This window comes from Equus przewalskii, chromosome 29 (genome assembly GCF_037783145.1).
Source record: "Equus przewalskii isolate Varuska chromosome 29, EquPr2, whole genome shotgun sequence".
In the NCBI taxonomy this organism is placed as follows: domain Eukaryota; kingdom Metazoa; phylum Chordata; class Mammalia; order Perissodactyla; family Equidae; genus Equus; species Equus przewalskii.
The window spans coordinates 13,456,008-13,480,020 of record NC_091859.1 but is presented as its reverse complement, the minus strand read 5'-3'; the positions used below and the strand labels follow the sequence as shown (position 1 = coordinate 13,480,020).

The 24,013-nt window shown below is 34.1% G+C and overlaps 1 protein-coding gene across 11 annotated transcripts in view; it reads left to right on the top strand.

Moving 5' to 3' along the window:
* The window catches only part of MGAT4C (MGAT4 family member C), a 691,584-nt gene that overhangs the window by 455,870 nt on the left and 211,701 nt on the right, over nt 1-24,013 (top strand). For 2 of the 11 annotated variants that reach the window (XM_070600679.1, XM_070600678.1), the window contains exon 1: nt 21,880-22,067. The exons of 8 other annotated variants lie outside the window; for them this stretch is intronic. The gene's annotated coding sequence lies outside the window, so the exon portion shown is untranslated. Of the gene's footprint in view, nt 1-21,869; nt 22,068-24,013 lie in introns of those variants that run through there. One more of the 11 variants, XM_070600671.1, reaches the window with a different exon arrangement.

Below are 24,013 nucleotides of genomic sequence, written 5' to 3'. Positions count from 1 at the left end.
GTTACAAGGCCCAATGCTACACAATGGAGATACAGTGGTGAACAAGACAGGCAGGATCCCTGCTCTTATAAAGCTTACAATTAACAGGATAAATGACATTAAATATGTATCACAGAAGCTCTCTTAACATACCTCCACATAAGTGCCTCTCCCACTGACTCACCCTTCATTCCTACAGCAAAACATAGCAACTTATATCTATATGAGTCTGAACTCTTGTGGCTAGGAGGCTTGTATCTGTATATTCTCCTCTCTTCACTTGGATTATATGCCTACCAAGACTTAAATGAGTGTGATCACAAATTTGTTTGTCCAACATGTTCTTGTTATGGTAATTTTGTACTTTCATTAATATTATATAGACCAACAAAATATGAATACAAGATAAATATGGTTTTGTTTCTATGAAATTTTGATCTAATATTTAGAAAATCTTAAAGTTTAGTTGCTAAAGTTATTACTATTATATTATGTGAAAATTATTGGAAAAATAGTGAACACCTAGAAGGCATATGCCCCGGGCTGGCCCTGTGGCATAGTGGTTAAGTTTGCACACTCCACTTCGACAGCCCAGGTTCAGGGGTTCAGATCCCTGGTACAGATCTATGCCACTCAGCAGCCATGCTGTGGCAGTGACCCACATACAAAATAGAGAAAGATTGGCACAGATGTTAGCTCAGGGCTAATCTTCCTCAGCAAAAAAAAGAAAACAGGCATATGCTCTCAGGATTTTCTGGTTTAAATTTTTCTTCCACCTAAAATTAAAAGAAAGTGGAAGTTATAGTCACATTTGATGCTTTTACTTGGTAGAAACTGAGTGGAACTCTAATCAGAACACTGTTGCCAAAAGAAAAAGACTTAGCTATAAACTGAAGGAAAAAACCTGAAATGTGCACTTACATGATTTATGTCAAAACAATTGTCTAATACATGCATATATAATTGTTCATGATTTCCTGTTTTACTCCACTATTCATTTTCAATTAATCAGTGTTTGATAATAAGAAGCTTTCTATTGTAATTAAATGATGATAAGCTTGAGGGATAAGACAGAATTATGAACCGCTTCCCCCTAGGAAATATGATTTCTTTTCTTGTATGATTTTGGTAGGTTTTCTTAGGCTAGGTTAAACTTCTGCCTCTAGCTAGATGATAGAAACAGGTGAAATCACCACTACTAAAAGAACTGCCTCTAGAGAAGGCTTGCAAGGACCACATTAATCACTTTTCTATCTTCCCAAAGTGAAGAGAAAATGTATACATATACATAAACACACTCCCAAATCAGGAAACTAATGGGCATTTTTATTTTTAACTATTATTACTTAAGTGTCTCTCTATATTCTATACTTAAAAAATTTTTTGTAAAGCACAATCTATTGTATAGTATTAGTTTATGTCTTCCAACCCTGGACAATGTATTTTTGTTTATCTATTTTCTAGTTTACTTATTGGCATAAATTTTTTTCTGTCCTTTTACTCACTGCATTTTGATTAGATGATACAAATACATTTATTTATATTTGAGCTCTCAGAAGTGTTTTGAAAACATTGTGCTTACATTTAATTCAGCCATACAGTTTAGAGCAACATTTAATGCTGGTTATAGTAGATTCAATAGTTATAGAGAGGATCAGATTGTAAACATTTTGAGACAGCAATGCCTTAGCACAAAGTATTGAACGTGCTTCTTATTCGATATAGTGATATACTGTATCTCTACAGAACTGTCAGAGTGAAGAAAAGGAGTGTTGCAACAGTTATAAACATATCACATACAGACATTTATTCAGACAAATAGAGATGTAGCTGGTGTCATTTTAAAGCTCGACTATTTATGCTTTTGGCAGATAGTTGAAAACATAATGCATTTGTAGCTCAGAGTTTCAAAATGTAACAACAACCAACAAACAGTGCATTGCCAATGGTCAGTATCTCAAGATTAGCGTAAGTATATGAAATACCGACAGTTCTTATTATTATTTGATTTCACATTTAATCATTATTAGTAAAAGCTAGAGCAGTTAAGAAGAAACTCAAATTATTTCATTGTGAAGGGGTTTTTAAAAAATGTTTTTTCATTCTCTAATTTTCCTGTCTTATTCTTATAGAAAACATAATCAGTTTTTTAAAACTGCCAAATTTATATACTATTTCAGAGAAGAAAGAATAATTTCTAAAGAGGATAATGGAAATTGATTATATATATAATTTCCACTTTTGTCCAGGATAGAACTGCTATTGGATATTTCTCCCACTGTCACCCACTACAAGGGCATACAAAACAGGTAAAGCGACAGAATTTAGAATTTGAAAAACAACACAGGATTGTGAGAAACACAAGAGATAAACCTCACAATTGCCTCTGTTTTCTGCCTGGAGGAACTTTCCTGATAGGACAGGACATAGAGATGGAATCCAAGTAAACTATGGTGGCCTCACAATGCTGAAGAAGTAGAGATGAGCGTTTTACATGGACGAGGTAGCTGGAATTTGTCATGTAGGGAACAGAAAGAAAAGGCTTGAGGGCTTTGCATAGGCATGCTTTTACGTGTTTTGCCGAAGACTGAGCTGCACACGCTCTGGGTAATATTCTGTAAGGTTTCGCCTAGAAAAAATACTGAGCAGCTGAAAAACACACCAAGTATAACAAACCAGATTTCATCTGAACACTTCTGTCACTTCAGTGAGACTCCAGAAAAGACACACAATGGAGAAAAGTCTTTGTGGAAGAGCTCCTATAGTCCCAGAATAAAGATTTCTCTAGAACCACACTAAAAATAAAAGCTGAAAAATAAGACTTGAATAATGAGGATGATGTATCAGTAGATTAACTGCTTGCAAAAAAATTCTATGCTTTAAAAGAACACAAAAGAATCGTATTCTCAACAATACAATATCTACAGTGTACAATATGTAATAAATTTTTGCTAGATATCTGAAGAAACAGGAAAATGTGATTCAAAACCAAACAAGAAAAAAATTTATTTGAAACAAACACAGAGATGATATGTCAGAATTAGCTGCTTTAATATCTTAGTTTGCTATTATGAATGAGAGTGTAGAGAAAAATCTAAATATAATAAATGAAAAGAAGGCAAATCTCAGTAAAGAAACGGTAAGTATAAAAAAGAACTGAATGCAAATTCTAGAACTGAAAACTGCAAAATATCCAAATGAAAACAGAAAACAAAAGCCCTGGATGGGCTTAACACAGGATAGGATATTTTAAAATACATTATCCGTCATTTTGAAGATAGGAAAATAGAAATTATTGAAACCAATGCACAGAGAAAACGAATTAAAAAAAACAATTAAAAGACAGGGACCTGTGGGACAAAATCAAGCAGTCTAATGTATGTGTCACTGGAATCCCAGAAAGGACAGGAAAGTGTATGGGGCAAATAAATAAATAATGACTGAGTATATTTTTGAATCTGAGGAAAAATATCAACCTATAGATTGAAGAAATGCAACAAACCCCAAGAAGATAAAGTAAAAAAGCCACGTATAAACACAACATAGTCAAATTGCTGACAGCCAGGTATATAGAACATTTTAAAAGCAGACAGAAGCGAATAACATAGTACCCACATGAAGAACAATAACTCTCACCTCCTAATTTTCTTAAAAAAAAAAACAAACAATGAAATAACTTCATTAAAGTCTAAAGGAAAAAATAGTTGTGGAAATAGAATTCAAAGTTCAGAAATAATTATCCTTCAAATATCATCCCAAAACAAAGGCAGCAAAGGTATTTTCTCATGAACAAAAGCTCAGAGAATCCACCATCTGCAGTCCTGTAACTATATGAATGTTGAAGCAGGTTAGTTAGGATAAATGATAAAGATAGCAGATGGAAATTAGAGTCTATACCAAAAATGAAGAGGACTGAGTATGGTAAATATGTGGCAAGTATAAAAGTCTTTTTAAAATCAGTTTTTTAATTTCTTCAATAGACAATTGGTTCTAAAATATATTCAGAGAGAGATGGGGGGCATGAAATGTGTGATAACAATTGCATAAAGGACTAGAAAGAAAATGGAAGTTTACTAATGTAAGTTCCTTAAATTATGCATAAAATAGCCTTGAAGATAGACTACTGTGATAAATAGAGGGCGCATATTGTAATTCATATAGAAACCACAACAAGCAGGGAGGGACACAGTGAAAAAACCAACAGACAAGATAAAAAGGAATAATAAAATGTACTCAACCCAAAAGAAGACAGGAGAGGAGGAAGACAAGGAAACGATGGGACTAACAAAAAATAAATAGTAAGATAGTGAACATAAAACCATGCCAATAATTATGTTAAATGTAAATGAACTAAATAGTCTAATTAAAAGACAAAGATTGCCATAATGGTTAAACAAAGAGTGACCCAACCATATGCTGTTTACAAAAGTCACGCACTAAATAGAAAAGCACCGAAAGCTTAAAAGTAATACGATAGAACAGGATATATTCTGTAAACACAAGTCGTAACAAAGCTGGAGTGGCTTTAATAATGTCAGTCAAGGTTAACTGCAGGATACAGAGTATTAACAAAGATTTTTTTTTAAAGTCATTTCACAATGATAAAGGCTCAGTTTATCAAAAATGCCTAGAAATCCCAAATGTATAAACCAGTAACAGAGGTTCAAAATATAAGTAGCAGTAATTGACAAAATAACAAGAGAGAAATAGACAAATCCATAAGACAAAATCTAAAGGCCATAAATCAGGGGGAAAAAGTTATAAATTTTTTTATGTAAGAACATTTTTGACGAGATCCAGAAGAATCTGCTAAAGCGTTTTTTCTGCATGGCAGGCTGTGGGCCCAGAATGGAAAGGACAGCTTTAATTTTTATTGTGTACAGTTTTATATTTTTCAAATATTTTACGATGTACAGGCTTCATTTTACAACATGAATATAGTTAAAAATAAAAATAATTCCTTTCCCTAAAATAACAGTTTCCTCTTCTTAATATAGGACTGACCATATTCTTTTTTTCTTTTTTCAATAATATCAGCTAACATTTATTATGGAATTATTAAGTGGTAGTGTATTAGCTTCCTATTGCTGCTATAATAAATTACCACAAACTTAGTGGCTTAAAACAACACAGATTTGTTATCATACAGTTCTGGATGCCAGAGGTTGAAAATAGGTCAGCACAGCTGTATTTCTTCTGGAGGTTCTAGGGGAGAATCCTTGCCTTTCCCAGCTTCCAGAGGTTAACTGCATCACCTTACCAGTGGCCCTGCATTACTCCAACCTCTGCTTCCATCCTGACCCTTCCTTCCCCGACCCTGACCCTTCTGCATCCCTTTTCTCAACACCAAAATCCAGAATAATTTCTTTATTCTTAACCATTATACTATCCCATACCATTATATATATCCTCTCATTAGTATTACATTACTTTTAAACATAGATAATATGTGATGTTACATATTGACTGTGATTTTAATTTTCAAGTGACGCTTATTACTTGTTCTGAATAGTACACATGGTCTCATATTAAATTAAATCAAGGTGAATGAACTGTTGACTCTAGGTTGTCTTTTTTTCTTCGAACAACCTTATCAACTCCTAGAGACAACTTCAGTTCCCCAAGATCCATGTGGCCATATCGAAATGTCTGTGAGCCCCTTGTCATGTTAGGCCATACTTCATCCAGTCTTTGCTATCTTAGGATCCAAGGCTTTTCTCTTAAGAGGAGTTTTTATAATTCTATAACTGTTCACTTTTCTCACATTCTTCTTTTCACAGAATGGTGTTAACTCTTAGGCAGAAATTGATTTTCAAGCCCTCTTATGTATTTTGTCCTGGCAAGTTTGGAGGCAAACAACTGACCCCAAAGTTATGTTTCTCTTTCCTATAATAGGATGACTCCAGCAAGTCTGAGTATATAATACAGACAGAGGATGGCTAAGTGTTCTTATGTAAATACAGGTTTTGCTTCTCTTTCAGTCCTTGAAAACTCACCTTTAGAATAGTCTATTTGTAAATCTGCCAAGAAATTTTTGCTATGGTTGGCTAGTCTTTTTACATCATTATTTGATGCAAAACTTCAGTAGCCAAATAAACTTTCGAGGGTTTATTCTATGATGCTGATGTGGTTTGGGAACTGACCACATTGCTCCACACTTTGTTCAACTCACATTCATATTTACTGCTGACTTCTAGCACAATGGCAGTTTTATCAATGGGAGGCTTATATGTATTGTCATTTAGATGAAGGCCACTTTTAAAAACTAGAATATCTTGGCATCAGAAAACTACTGGTCTTTGAGTTTTAGTGGTGCATGAAATTTTGTTGATTTAGAACTACTGGTTGTTATCATGATATTTTGGAATGATTGAGATCTCACTACTAGGCCCTCTTTTCTTCTCATTGTGTATTTACTTTAGGTTATTATATGCAATTTATATGCTGATAAATCTCCAAATTGGGACTCTAACTCTAATCTCCTGTCTCTGAGTTTCATACTCATATATTCCAATTTTTACTCAAAACTTCTGATTATATATCACTCATCCACACACAAAATTCAATATACTTCCTATATATATTCATCTTTCATTGTTTTCTATCATAACAAATGATATCACTCAATCATATTTCCATAAACCTGGGAAGGAATATTGACATCTTCCTCTTTTAAAGGTATTTGATTAACAAATATTTATGTAGTTCTTCCTATGTTCTAGTCTTTGTTCTAAGAGCTTTACCTTTTAATTCATTTAGTTTATATAAAGTACAAATGAAATAGTTACTATTATTATTTTCATTTTATAAAGATGGAGACTGAGGTAGAGAAAAATTTAAGTCATTTCCCCAAAGTTACATTGTTGATAAATATCGAAGTCAGGATTCGAACCCAAGCAGTCTAGCTCAAGAAGCTGTGCCTTTGGGGCCAGCCTGATGGTGCAGCAGTTACGTTCACATGTTCTGCTTCAGTAGCCCAGGGTTCATTGGTTCAGATCCCAGGTGTGGACCTACACACTGCTTGTCAAGCCACGCTGTAGCAGGTGTCCCCTGTATAACGTAGAGGAAGATGGGCACAGATGTTAGCTCAGGGCTAATCTTCCTTAAAAGAAAAAAAAGAAGCTGTGCTTTTAACCAGCATACTATGCTGTATGAATGAAAAAAAGTATATATATATGAACATATATATATGACAGAATATATACAAAAGGCAAAGGTGGTGTGTATGTGTGTGGGGAGTGGTGGTGGGTGGAGGGACTGCAATGTCTTCTCCATTTGACTACTGTCAAGAAATGTTGTTTTATAGACAAAACAAACAAAACATACACACACACACACAACTTGCTTTTTGTTTTAAATACATATACATACATATAATTTTTTAAAATGCTCACTTTATTTTTCTTCAAATATCATTCTTTTCAGAAAATCACATAGATCAGAAGAAATAAACAATAAAAATAAAGTTATTAGTGGTAGAGCACAAGGACACATATGTGTAGTTAAAATCCTTTCATTTGTTTGGGCGATGATACCAATTAAATAAGTAAGACAAAATATTTTAGTAAGATTGTACTTTATTTTACTAATGATTTTAACAGACACTTCAAAAATCTGTGTATCCCTAACTAAAAATATGGTAGACATAAGGTTTAAAAAGGAGAAAAAGATCTCAAAATATATTCACTGAAGGGAAAAAAAAGCTTTGTATATCAAGCATGTTTAAAATACAAATTTACCTATCTACATAAGCAACATTTTGACATAGCAAACAGTTCTTTTGTGATGTGCCCATTGAATCTAAGATAGAGAAAAGTGTGCTGTAAAGAAATAAGGGTTAGAGAGCCAGTCAGGAAGTGTAGCATCCTAATAAAGATGTCTTTAGTTGTAAGAACTTGAGCTAGTGGAATAGAAGTCTTGAATTTCATTTTTCACATATATAATCTTTGTAATCTGAATGAGATGGTGAAATTAATCATTTCTAAGTCCACTAGCAGCTCTACAATCGTAAGTCTATATGACTAATATAAACATTCTCTTTATGATGAAAAGTACTTATAATTCAAGGCTGACATGTAGCTATCTTTCTAAGCATCTTCTCTAAAGATATCCCTTGATACTTCAGAGTCAACCTCACCAGAATAATCTAGGAATGTCACTATGGGTTTCAACATACTCTAATCCCAACAAAAATTATAGCTGTCCAAATGTGACAGATTATCATGAGTGACTAAGTTACTCATATTTTGGTGCAAAAACTTACTCCACAGATATTTAAGAATTTCATTGCCTGTTTTCAACAAACAAGTTTGTGTAATTCTATGAAGTCCACAAGTAAAAAACCAGTTCTAAGGCCAGAACAACCTCTCTTCCAAGACAAAGAAAAGTCCAAATTCTCTGCTTAAAAATATGTTCACCTCTTTTCTGCATCCAATTAATTGTTTTCCAGTGAAGGCCTAATATTGGTTTGTAATGCTTTTGGATGCTTTTATATTTTTCAGTTCAATTTTATTATTGATTTACTCCCCCATGATTGAGTTATTGTATTCTAAAGCAGATGCAAATATTTGAAAAGACAGTTCAGAAATAAAAAAGTAATAAATATAAAATTTTATTTAAAACGCAGAATAAAATTTATTTGGGTCTCTCAAAGCACATGTATCTTTGGAACGGGCCCCATGGCCAAGTGGTTAAGTTCATCTGCTCCACTTCAGCAGCCCAGGATTTTGCTGATTCGGATCCTGGATGCGGACATGGCACCACTCATCAAGCCATGCTGAGGCAGCATCCCACATAACAGAGCCAGAAGAACCTACAGCTAGAATATGCAACTATGTATTGAGGGGCCTTTGGGAGGAAAAAGAAGAAGTAAGAGAAAGAGAAGAAGAAGAAGAAAAGAAGATTGGTAACAGATGTCTGCTCAGGTGACAATCTTTTAAAAAAAATGGACCTAGACCCAAATTTCTGGTTTTTGGTTTTATCTCCAATTTATGGCTTACTTCAAAACCTCAAGTTACTTTTGAAAAAGAAAAATTTCACACAGATACAGCAAGGTAAAATGCAATATTTTAACAGAAAATATTACGTAAAGCAAAATCTTTTAAGCCAATGACAAAATTTTCACAAACAAAATAACCATTTTGGAATAAAGTTGAGAACTATCCCATATGGAAATTCGATGGGTCAAAATTTTGAAGATACAAATAATAAGTAAAACATTTTAGCAAATGTTATAAATATATTAAAACTGCTTATGTTTCCTTTAATTCTGACATCAGGTGGAAATTGCTTTCCAAGAGGGATATAAAGTGAAAATTATGTGAAAAATTAGAAAATTAAAAATAAATAGCTATGTCATGCCAAAGATTCTAAGCTTGTATGCATATTTTGTATAGTATACTGAAATATCTAGACATTAATTTAGTCTACAGAAGTATATTGAATGCCTAACTTAATAAGCAAAAGCAGAACGTCTGCTTTCAAGGACCTTATATTCTACAAGAACATACAAACATTTAAAAAGTCACGGAAATAAATCTATTTATTGCAAAAATAAATGCAACAAAAGAAAGATATATGGACTATGAGAGCGTATAATGGGGATTCGACTTATTAAGGAGATCGAGGAAGACTTCTTTGGAGAACGGGATGGCTGATCTTGCGTGAGTAGAGACACCTAGATAAAGAGGGAGATGGAGAGGGTAGAAGAGTGTTTAGACAGAATAGAAAGCATGTGTAAAAGGCCTGTGGCCAAAAGATGCAACATGATGATGAGTGAATAATAGAAGGTTCAAATGGCTTTAAGTGTGATAACAAGGAGTAATATGAAAAGAAGAATGGGTAAGGGGCATTTCAGTCAGAAGAAACTGTCTGGGTACACAAACAGGCCCTGTATCAAATGATATTATGGCAATAAATGGGACTAAAATCTGTCATTTGAGATGGAGAAGAGAGAGAACAAGAGTGAAGTCAAGAAGGCTGATAGGAGTTGAGCTAGAGTGATTGGGGCTGGATCAGACAGGACACTGTAAATCATACTAGGGAGAGTCCTCCTACTTTTATTTTAAGAACAACAAGAATCTCTGAAGGTTTTTAAACAAGGCATGGATGTGGTGGGGTAGGATGCTAAGTGTTTGGTACATTTAAATTACAGGTCCGGTTCTCTCTGATTCTTACTCCCCTCCACCGCAGATCCAGTGCTAAAGTACAACGCACTTCTGGGTAGGCCTCTCAATTAATCATGAACTCTATTACATCTAATCAATCCAAGATGACTCAGAAGGTACTTGACTGTCTTGATATGCTTCTTGGTCTTGGTTGTGCATATTGAAAATCAATGCAATGTCACAGATACACGGGTTTCAGAATATTGGTCTGAATCAGTGACAACATTATTATATATCTCGAAAGTTGTTTTTCTCAGGAAATTGCTTCTAATAGCTTGCTGATTGGTTTTGTTTTCTATTCATACAAGTACAAAATGAACATTTGACATTTCAGCCTTCTAGGTAAACTTGTGTTTGTCTCAACTGACCAATAAGAAATGGGTCTGCTATGTTTCATTTAATGTTTCAAACTCTCCCTTGACTGAGAGTTCCTTGAGACCAAAATATGTCATTTTCATGTTTGTATCATAGCAATTAATGCAATATCAGGCTATCAATGTTTGTTAATTAAATGAAGATAAATTGACACAATTTGTTTCATATATGTTCTGATACAATATCTCACTAAAGTGAAAGCAATTCAATAAATATTGAACGAGTGTGTACTTCTCATAAGAAAGTGCTAGCCAAGTATTTGTGAGTGCCTAACAACTTTCTTCAGATGTTACTTCTATGGACACACTTTGTTGAGAACCATCATAGTTTTACCACATGCACCATTGACCCTCCTGGTTCTGTTGAATACTTATGAGTACTTATAAATGCCGTTTAACGAACAAGTCTTTTTCTTTAATTAGAAGAAAAAATATACATATATTCATATGTGGCCTACAATTTTTTCTGCTTCAAAGATAATTTGTTATATAAAAATATAACAAGGTTTGGAGTAAAAAGCCATTCCTTCCTTGAGCCATTAGCAAGTGCTATATAATCATCTAAATAATTTACATAATTTATTTGTCCTTTTAATAACTTTAAGAACCTTTTGAGATAAATTACAATTATGATTTCATCTTACAATAAGTTAAGAAATACTGTTCAGAGAAGGTAAATAACTTTCTGCTTTCCAAGATGACATAATTACTAAGTATAAAATCGGTAATTTAACTCAAGAATCTCTGATTTACAGTCTATGCTCAAATTCGATTCTGTCATTGGATGGGAACCAGGGAAAGTAAGTGTAGATGATACCTAAGTCCACTTCATCATTTCCTGTGAAAACACACACTGCTATAAAAATCATTTGTGAGTCAGAGATTTCTATCAGGAAATTGGCACTTAGCATATTATTGAATGTTAACTTTGGTAAAGTTTTCTGAAAAAAGGATGGTAGGTGTCTTACTGTTAGGTTATGGTCCTGATTAGATCACAGTCTTTTAGTGAATCTGTGCCTCTTAATTGCAAACTTCACATGTGTTTCTCAGTTTTTTTCCTCCGTTAGGTGGGGCAGCACGGCTAGAGGGAACTGAAGTTGGGTATTTCCCTTCCTCCACATGGAAGGCTAGAGCCAGCTGGAGTTGATTATTTCCCTTCTCCAAGATCCGGTAGGTTTAGATAAAACCGCTGCAGGTTAGACTCTGGTTAACTACTTTCTCCAGAGGGCAGAGCTTGTTAAGAAGAACGGATGCTCTGATATGTTCAAAATGGTTCCTTTTCCCTTCCTCCTGCCAGAAACATAAGCATATCTTCTTTTCTATATTCACGGTAGGAATCTGATAGAACTCATGGAGGCAAAATTCACAAAAGTATGCCCCTCCCCCTCCCCAGGGTCTGGGTGCTACTGGAGTTTTTCTCTCTCAGACTTGTCCATGTTGAGCCTCTCGCAATTCCTCCGTTACTGTTCAGGTTTCCTACCCCAGCACTGGTTCCTGTGGACATTTCAGTTTGTGGATTTCTGCTCTGGAAATTTGTGATTCTCTGTATCTGCCTATTGGCCTCTCCAATTTTGGAGGCAAAAGTTTACCCTGAGACCTCACTTCTCTGATGAATCTAAGAAGAGTTGTGGATTTTTCAGCTTGTCTGGCTTTTCTCTTGTTAGGATGGATTGACTACTTCCAAGGTTCTGACAGGCTGGACTGGAAACCAGAAGTCCTTTCAGCTACTTTTGAAAAACATGAATGTAGCATTTTTGCCTTTGGTGTCTCCTACCATTCCGATATGGTTTTATCACATTTTAAAGCTTAAATAAGTATTCAGGTTTTTATTAGTTATTAGTGTAGGAGAAGGAGTAAAATTTCCTCCCTTTAAATAACTTTTAGTTTTCCTTCCTTTATTAAGTAACTCAGTTTTTATGGATTGCCTTAGTTTTCTACTACCTTGCTCTAATCTGGACTTACACTCTGCAGAAAAATACACCTGCCTTCAATACATTCAAACACATCAAATAATCTTTCAGTTTTATTTCTTTGTGGTTACTTTTTACTAAAATATCCTTCCTAGAAAATGCTGTCTTTCTGTTCTAATTAGTACATGATTACTGTCTAGGCCTGCTACCTAGCTGCCATCCTGAGATTCCCTTTCATCATCATCTGGAAAATTCTGTGGCCTCTCTCAAGTGTTAGACCACCTATTTCCTAAACTCACATTTTCCTCTTTCTTGCTTTACCCGCTGCTCTGATGGAGCACATCATACAGCAGCATCTTGAGAAAGTGTATGGAAGATGGCATTTTTATGAGTTTGCATGTCTGAAGATCTTGAGACTTAATTGGTAATGTCAATGGGTATAAATTTCTGTATTGAAAATAACTTTGAAAGCATTCACTGTTCCATTGTTTCCTTTCTCAGTTTTGATGCTGAACAGTCTGATGCTGGTCTGATTCCTAAATTTTTTTATGTGACTAGCTTTTTCTCATTTCAGACTCGTAGGATATGCTCTATCCCTGGTGATTTTAAATCTCATGATGATGTGCTTTAATATGGGTCTTTTTCATTCATTTTGCTGGAGCCCCCATGGGTCCTTTCAACATAGAAATGTGTGTCCTTCCAGGACTTTCTCTCCATTACATAAGTTACATAAGGCAGAAAAATGACTCTGTCTCCATTTGGGGAAGAATCACTGTGGAGGGGCCTGGGGTTGCAAGTGACCTTTTTGCCAATGCCATTATTTTATTTTTAAGGTCCTTAGGCATAACTTGTCTGAAGTGAAATATGAGGCAGTTTTTTTTTTTTATAGACTGTATGGGCAAAACTAAACAAAGGATGAGATGAAGTTTTAATTAGAGTAATTTGTCAATCAATAAAAGACTTAGCTTTATATCGGGGACAGTATTGGGAGAGGAGTGAGTTATCTGAACATGGATTAATCTTAGCAGGCCTGGTGTAGCCTGACCACAAAAAGGATAGACTATAAACCTACTCCTGTCCTCTACATTATGGGCCACTATCTTGATCCACAGGAGATAGCCATTGGTTGGCTCACTCCAAGATCTAGAATTTGGGGAACATTTAGGAGCTTGGCCATAAGTCAGACCATGTACTCCAGTGAAGCCTACAGTAAAAAACAGTGTGACATATTTATAGTCACGTATCTATTTCCAGCATCTTCTTAATTGATTCTGAATTCAGGATAGTGGAAAGGTGGGAATATCTCCCTTCTAACCTGCAACCAGTTTTGATCCTCTGTTAGTCAAAACCCAAAACAAATGTAGCAGGAGAAGGTGGCCTCTGGCAAAAAAAAAAAAAAAAAAAAAAAATGTTTCTTGTTATCTCCTACATTTTCACACTGTCCATTTAGTGATTTTTTTTCTAATTTAACCTGTAAAGAGCTAGTATGTTTTCCACATCTACAATTTCAAAGATGGACTGACAGAGGTGATAGATAAATATGCTGGTATATCACAGAGGCTTAAGTCACACCCACTTGTCATTTATCTTGACAAAGCATAATATTCCTATAGCCTTTAATCGTGATCATTTACCTTTGGTGACTTCATGGATTATGTTGAATAATGAGCTCCTGGAAAACAATCGACCAAGATCTGGTTGAAGGTCATTAATTCACGTTGACTCTCTACAGTGTCCTGAAACAATGGCTGCAACTTAACCACTTTTTAAAAAATGCGTAGAAGGAGCACCCAGGTATTTTCTATTGTGGTGACCATGGTTGCAGGAGTACACTGTTATTGAATCATTTCAGATAATGTGTAGTGGCAGATGCCTTTCCTGACACCAGCTAATAGCAAAAATAGTAAACATACATGCTTTCAGAAGAGGTTATTTACCAAAGCTTGGCAAAATAATAAATTTAAAGAAAGTCATTCTAGTCCCGCACTGCTGAAGACAGGTAGCCCTGAAATTATGTCAGATTTAAATGAATAGTTGAAAACCAACTGCTGCTGACAGATCATCATTAAATGAAGATAAGATAATTGATTTTGAAGTACAGTAGATATATTGTAATAACTTCAAATGTAAGGAGAAAGAAACCAATTATATATGTTACAAGTATAGTAGTAAATTAGACATTTAAAACAATTCTTAGAATTCTTTAGACTATCTATAAGTAGCTTTGCACTAACTGCCAAATAATTGTTTAAAACTTTGTATTTCATTTATTTAATTATATACATTGAGAGATAAATGCATTCACTTCATTATAGAGACTATAACAAAGAATAGCATTCTCACTTGTACCTTCAGAAATGTATTAAAATCCGGCTTTATTACTGATGATGCTTAATGATTAATTCTGAAGATATGACTTCTGCCATACATTTGAGCAAGTACAATTAAAATAATGCATATCTCAGGCACAAAGCTTGGTTTATGAGTATAATTCTATGGAATCATAAAGATCTATAGAAAAATTAGTTTATTACTTCTGTCACAGGCTTGGTTTTCAAAGGGTCTATTCCCACCCAAATACAGTTACTGTGACATTTCCATTCCACACAACTGCTATCCAGGTACCCTCTATTTAGGTACCCTCCTACTATTTAGGTTCCCTCCTCTGAGTCCATGGGCTTATATGCATCCTGGGTTTTTGAAAAGGAGAGTATCGACACAGGGCATTTAGGGCAAGGCTCGATATTGTCTTGTGGCAAGACAGGGTGTGATTTGTGCCAGGCGATGTGCAGGAAAAATCTTGCCTCACAAGGGACCTGATCCGTGGGTTGTCCTGGCAGATCAGGGCACTCCAGCACTAGCACCCAGTGTCGCTGGCCACTCTCAATGCTGAATCGGCTCCGCCTCACATCACTCCCCCACTTCTAGTCCTTTAGCCTTTCTCGGCCCCAACTCATCATGCTCCATCACACTTTCCTCCTCAGGCAGTTGATGTCATCTCTTCACCTTAGTGATGCAGAGTAGTCTGGATTTTCCTTCGTTCATTCTCCAAAGTATTGTTTGACATACAAATTATGCCCTGCTTCCTTGACAGACTTCATTTTCGATTTTTACATCACTTTTTATTTATTACAATGAAATCGGATGCTGCAAGTTAAAACCTTTGGCTCACATATCTACAGGTTTTGCCAATGATTTCCAAGGCTGGCTATAGAGATAATCATTTAGGGAGGAATATACACCAGTGCCACCCACTCTCCATACACAGAGATTCTCACGCAGTGTGACTGTGGCCTGTCTTAGTCTGTTTGGGCTGCTATACCATAAACTAGGTAGTTTATAAACAAAAGAAATTTATTTCTCACCATTCTAGAGGCTAGGAAACCTAAGATCCGTATTTGGGGAGAGCAAGCTTCCTGGCTTATAGATGACTATCTTTTCGCTGTAACTTCACATGGCAGAGGGGCTAGGTAGCTCTCTGGGGCCTCTCTTATTATAAGGTCACTATTCCAAATCATGAGGGCTCCACCTTCATGACTTACTCACTTACCAAGGCCCCACCCCCTAATACCATCAGACTGGGCATTAGGTTTCAACATATGAATTTGCAGGGGGACACAAGTATTCAGTCCATAGAAGGGCCCTATGTTTTGGCATTTCCAAGTTGAGATTCAAATAAGTAGCTCTGATTGAAAAATACTTTCTGACAGTGTAAATTTAAGAGCCCCTTTGGAAGTCTTAACTTTGACCTGTCTTGGAGATCTAAAACAAAATAAAATAAAACAAAAACAAACTAGATCATCAATGTAAAATATTTAGCATAGTGCCTAGCACAAAGTAAGCACTGAAACCAGTGACAATGATGATGATATTTTTCTTTCTTTTACTTTTATAATAATCCTAATCCTCCTTGTGGTAATGTGGATTTCTCCAAATGATCTGAAAATCCTTCTACTAGAAAGTTATAGCCTGTTAAAATATCATACAATGATTAATAACCTGTTTCTCACTATTTTTCATATGTAAACATCCATACATGTGAAGCAATGTTTCAAGCACGATGGGTTTGACAAGAATAAACCCTTTCTCCTGTCAAGTATAAAGTGATTGTGTTCAAATGTTCCTCACTGAGATCTAAACTGAATTCTAAGTTTCTTTGAGATTAATGTTGTTCCATATTTGTCAAGATGGAGATAGTAGGCCTTGATTTGATCTAATTTGGGTAACAAGAGACAAAAGGCAAGAAAATTGATGTGAAAGAAAAAAGTGATAAGTGAAGTTGTAAACACTTATAGCAGAGACAAAGCAAAATATATTTATAAGAAAGCAAGTGAAGGGTCTTTAATTGAGTCATATGAAAATACAGTTGTTCAGAGAACACGGTGGAAAACAAGTCCTTTTGCCCACGGATCTTTAGGTATCTCCCAGAGATTAACCATGATGTTCAAAGGGAAACTTGTAAAGTTAATGAGTATATATTAAAAAGAGATAAGTTCCGTGAAATTTAATGTTTTCAGTTTGCATTTAAAAACAGTGTGTGCAATCACCAAAATAGCATGGGCTTCTTACCTTCATGTCAGAGAATTCATGTTTCTTTAACATACAACGGGGAGACTTTTCTTCATCCTTACCCAATCATTTTCCCCTTCTCTAGAATAAAATTTACTGGCACATAAACAGAGTTAAACATCTTGGGGATATTTATTCTCAGAAAAGAAAGGTGATATGGCCTAATAATTCTAAGCACTTTCAAAATTTTATCTGCACAGGAAACAGAAATAAAGATAATATACTGAAGCTGCCACACAGTAGATTTAAGTTAGACATAAAGAAAAAAAAATGACAGTGATGATGGCTCAGTATAAAAAAGGAATACAAGTAAGGTCAATAAATAGATATTCTTATCAGATTTGGTTATGCCTAGAATTTAGCAGATGAAAAATATAATTCTCAGATCTCTCTTACTGTACCAGTGAGTTGTCATTGATTCACAGTTATTTTGAACACTGTGTTTTTTTTAAAAAGAAACATCAAAGTCTATATGAAACAAAATCATTTCTTATAAATAAATTAACCTCTGAAATGATTTTGGGATGAAGCATTTGGGCATTGTGTTAGCAAAACATAATATTTTGAAGTCACACATGTTAAGATGATTTAAATAATTCCTGCTTTTCAATAGGTTTTAATAAATACCTTTAACCACTTAGTCTTCTTAAACTGAAAAGTTACCTAATACGAGCAAACACATAATTTCCTTATATACTTCACATATTATATTTCTTTAAATAATAATAGTAATAATAAAAGGATAAACTTGTGTGTTAAGAATATCAGCGGCCATATAAGCAGAGCTGCCATCTTGTGGATAATTCAGCAATGGGCCAATTGCTGATGCTGTAAAACGTAGTAAAATGCTATATTCTAACATTGCTAACTGCTCAGAGTAAGTAACAACATTCACAAGAGTTTAAAACCCATATAAATTCCTAAGTCCTGCCTATAAAATTAACACGTGCAGGACACGTTCATTTCTTCTGCAGTTACTATTAATGTAAACCTTATTAAGATGTAGGTTGGGAAACATTGGAGGATGACTTCTCTAGTTTAATTAGCCTCTAGTGCTGATTTGTTTTGATAATATAAATAATTAGTTGAACTACAAAATTGGTGTAACAGAAATAATTGTCAGGCAATTAAATACTGCAATGATTTCAGCTCCTGGGAAATATGTAGTATGGAAGCATAGTAACAAAATTGAGGTCTACTTGGCTTGAACTACAAAACATCTTCTACTTGATTTGTCAAAAATATTTTTACAGATTCCATATTCTTCATATCAGAAAACAGTCACTAATATAAATTTATTCAGGAATAAAGCCTAGAGAATTCCTTTAGATTTTTAATTCCCCTTATGTTAAGTCTTTACATGGCTGTTAAGGTTAAAATATTTGTCCGTTCTCTGAAACTCACAAGTGTTAGCTGGCCATTTTAGCTGGAGGAAGGTAATAAATAATGAGACAATGTTGGTAGATTCATTATAAATTGTGATGTTTGTTATTTTCCCTTTTAATGAAATTGGAGATTTTTTTGAAGTCCTGAAACAAATGTATTTTACTCCTTTACACGTTTATACTAAATAGTATATTCAAAAACTGGCACCATCCTTTTATTTTTTTCACAGTCCCTTAATGTTTTAACATTTTTACATTTAGAACTTTTTTTTACATTATGTGATTAGGTTGGACTTCTTACTAAAACTATTTTATGATAGTAGTAAGGATTTTTATGTCTTTTCTCAATGTTCATATTACATATTCGCTATCTTATTTTTGGCTTTAACCCAGATGCATGTATAGACTGATGTTCAAGTATCATTAGACTTTCCAAAAGGACATACTGCAAATAAATCACTGAAAGGCCCTAACCTTTAATATCTCTGATCTTCCTAAAGAAATACTACCCAACAATTACTAAAATCTTCATAACTTCCACTCATCATTAATTTCAGATGATTTCTGCCTACCACAAGGGAATATAACTTTTCTGTTCTTGTATATAAAATACTACAGTAGGCCAATTAAACTGATTTCCATATATGATATATTGTACATTATATTTATCTGAAATCTCCTTGAGTCTATAGATACAATTATTTAAAATTAAAATATAAGTTCTGTCCTAATGAATTGCAGTGAAATTTGAAATTGACTTAACATATGGGGTAAAGATTCATTTTTTATTATAAGCCAAAATTAATTTAAAATATTTCTACTATATTTTCCTTCTCTCCTATTCATTCTCCTAGGAATTAAATTATATTCCATTAATTTTCCTATTTTGTACACAATTCAAACATTTATGCTTTTATATTTAATAAGTGAACTCCCTTAAAATTTTACTGATGCATTGATTAGTCTTGATCTTATATAATATTTAATCATTGAAATCTATATTCTTAAAATAGCTTACTTACATATTTTAATAACACAAAACTGGGGCCCTTTACCAAGGTATTAACTTATTAAGAATCATGTGAAGGATGTGAGTATTCGATACAAAGTACCTAAAGAGAGCTAGGAGTATTTATATTTCTCAGTCTTCATAGTGTCCTCTGTCTATGTAGCACGGTAGCACACAAACAAATGCAAAACGACATAAGACAGGTTACAATCTGTTTATGTAAATCATCAGAATATATGTTTATCTTAAAAATTAACTGAATGGTATATATATATATCAGTATGTTTTCTATGTGTGACAAGTTGTACTCTAGTTTTGCTGGTTATCTCTGCTATTAAATGCTTAAGCCATTAAAATTTTATATAATGTATGAAATAGAGGAGCATATTTTATTTTATAAATAATTATTCTCTCCATGACATATCTTCTTAGAAATGACAATAGCTTTATCATTTGTCTACAGAAATACAGTTGACATTCCTATTGTCCAAATTCATCTTTCTGATCTGTAATTTAATTTTATGTCACTTTGCATGGCAATGAATCTTTTTTAATGCGCATTTCTATCTAAACTCCCATGATTTTAGGCAGAAATAAATGAACAGTGTCTTTCACATTGGCCCAAAGTACATTTTGACAAATAGTCTTCTTAAGTCGAGATTCTTGCACTTGACTAATATGATTAAATTCCAAATATACTGGGAGGGACAACAACATCAAAGAAAGAGCATTGAATGAGTCAGTGTTATAAATCAAGTTAATTTGCAGCATTATTTTCTAGTTAAAATTTTCAGAATTTAGATTAATAATATTTTTCCTTCATTATTTTGAAGACAGTGAATTGACCTTTAATTTTAATTACGCAAATGCCTTTAAAATGAACACATTTAATCTTTTGCATAATAACAATAATAATTGCATCTTGTATTAATGTAATACTTTTTTATTTTATATGTTTCCGTACATTGCCTCATCTAACCCCTAAATCAACTATTTTTTTGTTGTAGGTAGCATTATCATTCTCATTCTATACGTACAAATTATTCATTTTTCAAAGTTCTCACAGATAGTAGCTGATGGAGCAAAAATCGGAGACTGGATCTTTTGAATATGATCTAGAACTCTTGCCTCTAAATCACGCACTCACTTGCTAATAAGAAGAATCAAATAATCAAACCAACAGGAAAGAAAACTAGAACTTGGAAGGAAATTTTGAATGTATGGTCTATGGAAGTGTCTTTTCATATAATTTCAACTATTAGAACTCTTATGAGCCATACAATAAAAATAATGTTCTGTCACTGAAAATGTGGAAGAATGATAACAACTATTCACCCTGAATCCATTATTCAGAAGGACATGAACCAACATAAAGGCATATAAGAGCACTGTTGGTGACCTTATTTCCTTAAGGGTGGGGATAGATGAAGTGAATTTCTCTCACTCTCTCTCCAGGTGGTTGTACTGTGTGCATGCTGAGCTGCACAGCTTTCAAGGGGCTTGCCCTGGGATATGACGGGCTGGATTTAGAAGGAGCTGGTCATTCAATAGCTCTGGTAATTCTTGCATCTCACAGTTATGCAGCTGACAGCTCCTTTTGGTGGGGAAAGCTGGATATATTTCAAGGTGATCGTAGTTTTGTCCCTCTGGCAGCAAGCTGCTGCACCCAGCTTAGCCCATTATCCTCCTCTCCCACTGGATTTAAGCCTGAGGAGAAGTCTGGGGCTTTTGTCAAGATAGAGGGTAAAGGGTGGATAATTATTACCCGTTTGTTCTCAAAGAGAACAGCACTATATTACAAAGTAATCTTCAGTTACTGAAATGGACTTGTCTGTAGTTCCAGTGACTTATAAATTACTTTGTAAAAATTAATATTTAACAATATTATTTTAGTGATGTTATGCTTTCAATATCTCATACTTTAAGCTTTATTGCACAAAACTTTGGAGATACTATTTAACATTCAGAAAGTAAAGCGCATTTCTATTTTTTTATTGTTACTAGAAGGTTTAAAAATACAGATGGCTGCTTTGTCCAAATTGATTGAAAGCTCCAGTGTGCAACTGTCTACATTGTAATTTTTCTCAACTTTCTTAATCTCATGGGGTAGTTCTGTAAAATCAATACAAAGTAATTAGAAAACTTAAAATTCCAGATGTTGTGACTATATTAATCTTTTCCTTTAATATCCATGCTGTGGAGTACCTTTTACAAATACTGTAATTTAATAAACATTTTTGGGAAATAAAATTCCCAAGGACCCTAATTGATTAATTATGTAAATAGATCTTAGCATATTTAGGGGGCAGTATTTTCAGTATGCTATCCTCCAGTAGCTCAACATCACTTTCACTCCTCTTTTCAGCAAAAATTATGGTCAGAGATGAGCATTTCAATTTGCAGCTGACAGTTTAGGGTTAAGACATGATTCCAGGTAACAGAAGCCAATGAGAGTACACCCAGTTGATGTTTGTGACATCATCTTCCAGTCGGAGTACATAGAACAGCTGAGGTAGCGTTCAGTTTCAGCCCCAGTGCCATTATGATGGATGTTTACATCTCTTCATTGAGAGCCAATTATCTCGCTTTTGTGTGAGGCCCCAGGATCACTCATGCTGCCAGGCTGCACACAGCACTGTTGGATCTAGCTGAACGAATTGTTTTCCCTGTCTCTGGTAAGAGCCTCTTCTGTTTTACCTTCTCTTTCAAAATAAAGGTAGATGTGTCTAACAGAGGAAACAGTGGAAGAAACTAGTGTCAGTGTGGAACAGGATTACTATCTGGTAAGCTTTTAATCAGAGCAACGTTTAACATTATTAAAAGGAAGTGTGGATTGAGCAAAATGAATTGCAAAAGAGCATGCTAACGTGTACCTGGCAAACTAATTTGCAGTAGGAAATGAATGGCAGGTACATTCAGCTGGTCTTTAGAAAGGGGAAAGTAACTGCTTTTATAGGATGATTATTTTGAATGTGTTTTTAAAAATATCTATGGATATGTACACCACTCTGCTCTATTTCTTTATATTTTGCTATTAGTAGCAAGGAGTAGAGATAGAAATGATCAACCAAGTAGTGTTGCTATAAATTTAAAATGAGTCAAAGTTTCTAATTGTTAAATGATAGTTCTTTGGGAGAGTTCTCCAAAGTTGTATCTATTCAGGAAAACAAATTTACCAAGTGAGCAAAGGCTTTAGCTTCTGAAACGAAGTTGTAGTACTTTGTATTCATGTTTATCTTTTTTAACCTAAGAAAATGATAATAGCAAATAGTGTTAAGAAACAGTGGGTTTTTTTTCTGGAATTAAGAAGTGTTAAAATCATTTATTACATTAAGTGCTTTTGAATGCATAACAAAATACTGTGTTTTATATATTTGCAGAATATTTAAACCCTGAAAATAAAGCTTTCAATTATTCAATCATTTATTAGTAATGATATTTATACCTGAGGATCCTTACAATATTGTAGCAAATCAAATATATTTAGAGCTGTTGAATTGCTGTGGATATAGGTTATTGAATCTGACAGGGATCCTGAAAAATCAGATAAAATGAAGCTTTTAATTGACTGAGAATGTTTACATGCCACCAAATGAAGAATTCAAAAACAGTTTTAACTCTTCAAAGGTTGTCTATTAGCATGGTATCAAGTAGCAGACTATCATTACTTTAAAGTTGAATGCAGTTATTTGTGAAATGAAGATGCAGAAAAATGTAAATAGCTGTTATTTAAAATATTCTTTTTTAATAACATCTCCATCTCTTCTAGGGTAATAAAACTTTTGAATAATAACTTGTCCACTGGGCTTCAATATACTTATACTTTTCAGATTTATTTTCACTCTGCTTTAACATAGAATATTTTTGCCTGTGCAAACCAGTAATTTGGATAATTAGAAATCAGGGTTTGGAGGTGTTCCAGTTATACTTGAAGACAGCAGGGATTTCTCAGCTATGTCACACTTCCGTATCTTCCACTAGCCCAGTCCTGTTTGCCAGTGCTTGACATTACTGTTGTTCGATTTGTCTCCTTTAGTTAATACAGGTCTGAACAAAACTGAGTTTGTAGAAAGTGTCGGATCTGTATCAATCGAATCTAAAGAATAAAGCTTGTTGTCTCAGGCAAAACAATATATAATCCACCAAACCTCAAAAGCTTACAAATATGCATCTGGAATTAATTTTTCACAGGGAGATTTATGATGGTGTATTCTGTGAATTTCAAAATGTAAAAATGGGAATCCAAAAGTTCTGATAATGGGAACTTGAAATGATTCACTGCTTTGAAATGAATTTTTTTCCTTAAGTTCTTTAAAGTGGAGTTGAATAACCCAAAGGTTTTGACTCTGTCATGTTCACAGCTGATCAATCTTGACCAAGGGAAAGCATTTGTTTCCTAACAATTAATTCCCTAAAAATCTGTTTATATCCTTCCATCAACATTGAGGAAAATCTTACTCAGCCAATGAATGGTGTAGACATTGAAAATAGTATTTCAGGTGTGTATGAATGCTTCTCTCAGAGTTAGTGTCTCTAATCACAAATGTACTGCTTTGGTAATGATGGCAGTGTTAACATTGCTTATCTCGTTTTCCTTTGAACAACTTTGTACAACATGGAT